At 36.5% G+C, this 5,840-nt stretch overlaps 1 long non-coding RNA gene across 1 annotated transcript in view; it reads left to right on the top strand.

The window, feature by feature from the left end:
- Positions 1–5,614, top strand: part of LOC107562529 (uncharacterized) — a 6,724-nt gene extending 1,110 nt beyond the window's left edge. Inside the window, exons 2-3 of the long non-coding RNA XR_001605998.1 lie at positions 4,435–4,580; positions 5,539–5,614. This is a non-coding gene — a long non-coding RNA (uncharacterized lncRNA). The remainder of the gene's footprint in view (positions 1–4,434; positions 4,581–5,538) is intronic.
- The last annotated feature ends 226 nt before the right edge of the window (positions 5,615–5,840 follow it).

The raw sequence follows: 5,840 nt of genomic DNA, 5'->3' as shown, positions 1-5,840 counted from the left end.
GGGGGGGGGGGGGGGGGGGACTCGGATGTCATGCTAATTATGAGCTTTAGCACTAGTTTTTGGCTGTGTATTTTTAAGCATCTGAGTAAAACATTTTTATATATAAATTATATATAGTTATTTATTATTTATATATAATAAAGTACATTAATATGTGATATATTAAATGAAAAATGTATTGAGGGCTGCTGGGATGATGCAATTTTGTAGGCCAACCCAAAAGTTGGCATCACCCTGGTTCCCTTACCCAAAAGGCCAACAACATTTTTCCATTGGCATTTGGATTATAGCTGAAAATATCTTGATGAAGAAAACAAACTTTTGTTGGTCACAGAGCTAGGGCCTGTTCTTCGTACATCGCTAACTCAGTCAGCTGGATTTGATCGTTGAGGATTTGGCATGATCTTGGATTGTTTGGTTCTTCGAAGCTCATCCCGGAGTTGCTGTCATAGCAACAGGTCCGCAAGCTTAAACCTGCTCGGGTGCATGCTTATTTCATGTAAACAGGATTAGATTGCATCTTTTAAAGCAGAATTGATACTTAAAATATGTCCGCTACTTTATTACAAGAGTACCCTACTAATCCAGGGACAATCATTTAAAATAATAATCATTTAAACGTTTATTTAAAGATAATATATTGTGTAGTCTTTAATACTATAGACACAGCTAGTTTTACTCACTGAAAGATTTATTCTTAATAAAATTATTACTTCACAGTTGTATTCGAGTCTTACACACATTCTATACAGATAATGTAGAGTCGTGCATTAATTAGAGTGATGACAGATATTATGGGAGTGGCTTGATGGAGCGCAGGAGATGCAGATAACATGATCTTGACCCTTAAGAAACTTTATTTAATGCTGTCACGTAACAAATCTGTTCAAATATAAAATTAGATGAATTGCTAATTACTACAATGAAATAAAAATGTAAAGCCTGTACAAATATTACAAATCGTGAATATAAATAATTGGGAATCATGTAAAAACTTAAAATAAAATAAACAGTGCACATTTTATTTATCTCTTATAACATTTATGTAGTTTTGTTCACTTGGCTGTTTCCTTATAAAAGTCAAAAAATGTGTCAAGTTTTTCGTCAGGTGTCTTTTTTTAATTATATGATGTCATGACGTTGCTGTCTTGCCACCAGCCAATCGCTGCATTGCTGATCGTGGTTTCGAGTATCGATACATAGCCCCTTTTAAACCAACCCATAAACGTGCAATTATCTCAGATAACTCAATCCAGCCACCCTAATCATCAACAACAGGTGCTTTCGAAGAACCAAATTAGCCAGATCCTGATTAGCGCGATGATATCACCTTGGATGTGACATTTCATCTCGGATGTAATAAGCGACGTACGAAGAACGGGCCCCTAATCTATGCATTTTGAAGCCTAAATACAATCATTACAAGCAAAAAGCTAAAGTTAGGCTATAAACTAACTACACCACAGTTGCATGATTTCAACTTTATGACCACTAAGGATCTGACAACTCCTTCAGTCTTCATTTTTTAAATCTATAAGTTTGAGTTAGAATAGTTTTCAAGATTATAAACACAACTAGGCTTTAAAAGCAGACTAGTGAGCAGAGTTTTTCTGCTCAGCGTGATGACATTTAATGTCTCAGACAACCTAGTCTCATCATTCAACTTTAACAACTGCCTTTTTCAAGGCATGTAAAAGCTTCAAAAAACGTTATGAGTGGGGTATTACTGATGTGTTGATGGTACTGGTCTGCTAAATGACCTTATGCCAGACTTTTAACCATTAACCTGTTCAAAAATCCAATTGTTTTAAGGACTATGAAACCATAAGTGGAATACACACAACTTGTAAAATCTGGAAAGACTGTAAAATACTAGGCATCATATAGTTGCCGAATTTGTAAATTGTTACAGAGGAAAAACAAAACATACGCTGGGCATCATACACTACACGACTGAGAATCACACACTACCAGACTTTCAGGTTTTTATGAACACTTTTACATTATTTTGATAGTCAGCTTTAGATATTCTACTAACTATATGTAAATGTGTAACTACATGTCAACTAACTATAATATTAATAGACTGTTAGGTTAGGGTTAGTAGAATAAGTACGTTCAGATTTACTTCTATTTAGTAGAATGTGTTGGGGCACCATCAAAATAAAGTTAGCAGATATTAATCAGACAGTCTACTAATACTCCAATGGTAGTTGACATGTAGTTGCAAAGTTACTATACTGGACTATCAAAGTGGACCATTACCAAAATGTTTTCTAAAATTGGCTCAAAATATCAAACATGATTGATATCCTCTGACTTGACAGAATCATAGTCTAAAGCTAAAAAAATCAAAAGTCTGTGCCCATCATACACTACATGATTTTCTGTGAAATCATGAGATGTAAGGATGTAAAATGTTTTCCCTATACGCAAAGTACGCAGATTGCGCAATGTCAGCCTTAGCGAGTTTTCACTTAAACACAGTCAGATATGTCTTAAGTGAACATACAGATGGGAAAGTAATCAAATTCTTGTCAGTATTTTATCAGTATATTTTTACCTTTGCATTTGGTCTTAAAGTAACAGCAGCCTAATAAACTTGCTGATCATTTATGTGATTTTGTTTTTTTTATCAATGCATTGACAGGAGCCCCCGACAACGTTTTGCTTTAGACCCGTCAATGACCCCCATACGCTTCACTGTCAAACAACAACAGTGAGTTGAAACAATCAGTAATACAATACAAAAGAAGAAAATTACAAACAATAGCATGAATACAATAATAAATAATAAAAAACGATACAAAGGAAATACAAAATGAGCCTCCTGAAAATAATAGCCTACTGTATATTGTATATACATTGTTATTCCAGCCTAAGATCTTACAATTTTCCCTAAAGCTAAACAGTGTGCTAGCATCCACCAGAACCCAGAAACTTAAGGGCCCTAGTGGTTGTCTTGTGCTGGTATGGTGCATAATTTACCAAAGACTGATGGTATTGATGGTCCATAACTACACCACTGCTCCCCTCTAGTTGAATTCCATAATCTGAAAATGCACATACACCCTACAAAGTTAATAAACGACCCCACTAATCATGTTTCCCCCCCACTCTTTTTATCTCTTGCTCCCTCTTTCACACACTAACACACATAGACGTACATGAAATAGCTGAGTGAAACAAAAGCGGGAACCTTCACACCACTTGGCCGGCACATGTGGACAAGCCAGTGCCGACTGGCTGCTTCACTGTCACCGGCTGATAGCCAGGCTTTAATGGAAAAGATACAGCCCAGCCAAAGACTGGGAATCATTTCTACGATAAAGTTATATGTTCAGCCTTGAACAACTGAGAGATAATGTTTGGCTTCATTATAATTCCCAGTGTGTTTAAAAAGACAGCCCATAATGCAAACAAAAGCAGATGAAATTTGAAAAGTATTATCAATATTGCAGATAGCGGATGCCCTTTCCAATCAGAAAAAGCGTATCTCGCATAGCAAATTTATGGTTGACTAGTTCATTCGTTTCTATTAGACTGGTGTATGTTTCTCTCTTCCTCATATATATTTATTTGGAATTTATGAGAGGGCCAAACAAACTGTCATTAGATAGTCCTTTAATTCACTAAGCTGGCCTGCTAAAGGTAGCTGGGTACATTTAGAAAGCATTAGTTTGCTCTGACTGATATTTTTCTGAACTCCCTCCAAAGGACCATCCGTCACGTGCTCCGGCCATAGTCCAGCACGCTTGTTGCATCGCTCTACGTTTATGTGTGTGTGTATGACATATAAAGACCCCGTGTGTTTCTGTGAGCAATTCTCGCTGTGTGCACCACTATGGCTCCTTCACATGCCACTCAACGCATTCTGCGTCTCTCTTAAATAGCAAGCTGCTGGAGCAAAATAATTGTGATTTTCCAGCCACTGGGCCTAAAGTCATATAACATAATGAAATGTCTAAAAAAGCGAGGGGGTGGGGGTGGGTTTGGGTTGTGTATATATATTTCTACATGGTGCTCAGGGTTTGGTTGAGTGCACGGGAGGTCTGCTGAATCAAATGCTGTGGCACTTGAATAATTTACCGTATACCTTGGAAAGTGTGTGTTCATGTGTGTCTGAGTGTGTAGGGGTGTTCAAGAATTCTAGCTAGGTGAAATGTCTAAATATTGTATATGCCCACTCCAAAGTGTGTTTGTGCATGCTGTGATATATGTCCTGGGGATCTTGATACAACATTCAATACAGTCCAGGTGGACAGATTAGGCTGCTAACAGAGGAAGCCAAGGCGCGGTAGGAACCAGTGATATGTGCCTCAGCACTAAGTGTTCTGGGACAGGCAGATGGGTTGATTTAAGCTGGGGTGGAAGCAAGTGGAGATAAATGTTAGTGATGCTTCTCTCTCTCTCCTCCCATTTTTTCTACTTCAGCAGATCCATCAACTGCTATTGAGGGTAATGAGTAAGGCATGGAGGTGAACACATTACAGAGGGTTGACCTTGCCCAGAAAGAGAAAGAGCATGTTAGATGCCCCCTGAAGCCTGTCCCCCTCACCTGGAACATCATCAGGCAATGTGTGAGGTTTAAATGTTCCTTTTTCAATGACACTGGTAGGTTGATTTCCTAAAAAGCATAAACGGTGTAGTGCTTTCAAAGCTCGAGTACCCTGATATCAACATTGGCTGATACAACATTTGTCAGACATTTTGGGAAACCTTTTTGAAAACAATGTGGTACCACTAGTGGCACAGAATCACATAAAAATGCTGAAATCTATATATTATGTTGCAATTACATAATTGCATAAGCATGTATTGGTGAATTTCACAAAACCTGTCATTTGTCAGTATTTAGGTTACGTTTTAACCCCCAAACCATAGAAAAATATAAATATTAATAATAATAAAAATATTATGCATAAATACAATTTTAGTTATTTTTTTGCATATATTGGTTAATTTTACAAAAAAATAAATTAAAAAATCAAGACAATTGAGCTCATTTTAGTACTGTAATGCATCTGTTTTCTTTCACTTTTTTATATTTTCATTAATTAATTTTCATTGTATTTGTGAAAGATTCATTTTCACATTATTAGTAAACTATTTAGCATTTTTAATTCAAATTAATGACAGATAGAACAAAAATTTACATTTTTTGTTACAGTTTGTGAGAATAATCTTTTGCATTACAACAATAATTAGCAGGTAAAGTGAATGCACACTGCAAAACATCTTATTTTTATTTTTATTACTAACATATTATTTGCTATCATTGAAGTCTTTTATTGCTTTATGCAGAATATAGATTTTTTTTCTTTTGATTTTGTGTTAAAATGTGGGACTCATACTCATGAGATTCACCTACTCTATGCATATTTTATATATTCGTATACCACATAGCTTCATGACAAATGTAGTTCACTGCTTCCTGATTTTGACGTCTGTGTAGGTTTGTGGATTTGAACTGAGAGGTTGTGGCTCTAATGGAGACACAGGTTTATTGACAATGAAACGGTTTGGCTGTATCTGCAGTGGGCTGCCTGCTGCCTGTGATATACTGGAGCCAGAGTCTAGTCAAGGCTGACATACACCATCCAGTGCTGACAGCCACACACACACACACACACACACAGCTGCTCTGAAGCAGCATCAAATTGTAAAACACTGTCGTACATACATACACAGACAGACAGACACACACACAGATTTATATATATATACAGTGGGTACGGAAAGTATTCAGACCCCCTTAAATTTTTCACTCTTTGTTATATTGCAGCCATTTGCTAAAATCATTTAAGTTATTTTTTGTTCCTCATTAATGTACACACAGC

Source organism: Sinocyclocheilus grahami, unplaced genomic scaffold, assembly GCF_001515645.1.
Source record: "Sinocyclocheilus grahami isolate Dianchi unplaced genomic scaffold, SAMN03320097.WGS_v1.1 scaffold827.1, whole genome shotgun sequence".
Lineage (NCBI taxonomy): Eukaryota > Metazoa > Chordata > Actinopteri > Cypriniformes > Cyprinidae > Sinocyclocheilus > Sinocyclocheilus grahami.
Note: the sequence above shows the minus strand (reverse complement) of the source record. Positions and strands in the feature narration are given on the sequence as shown.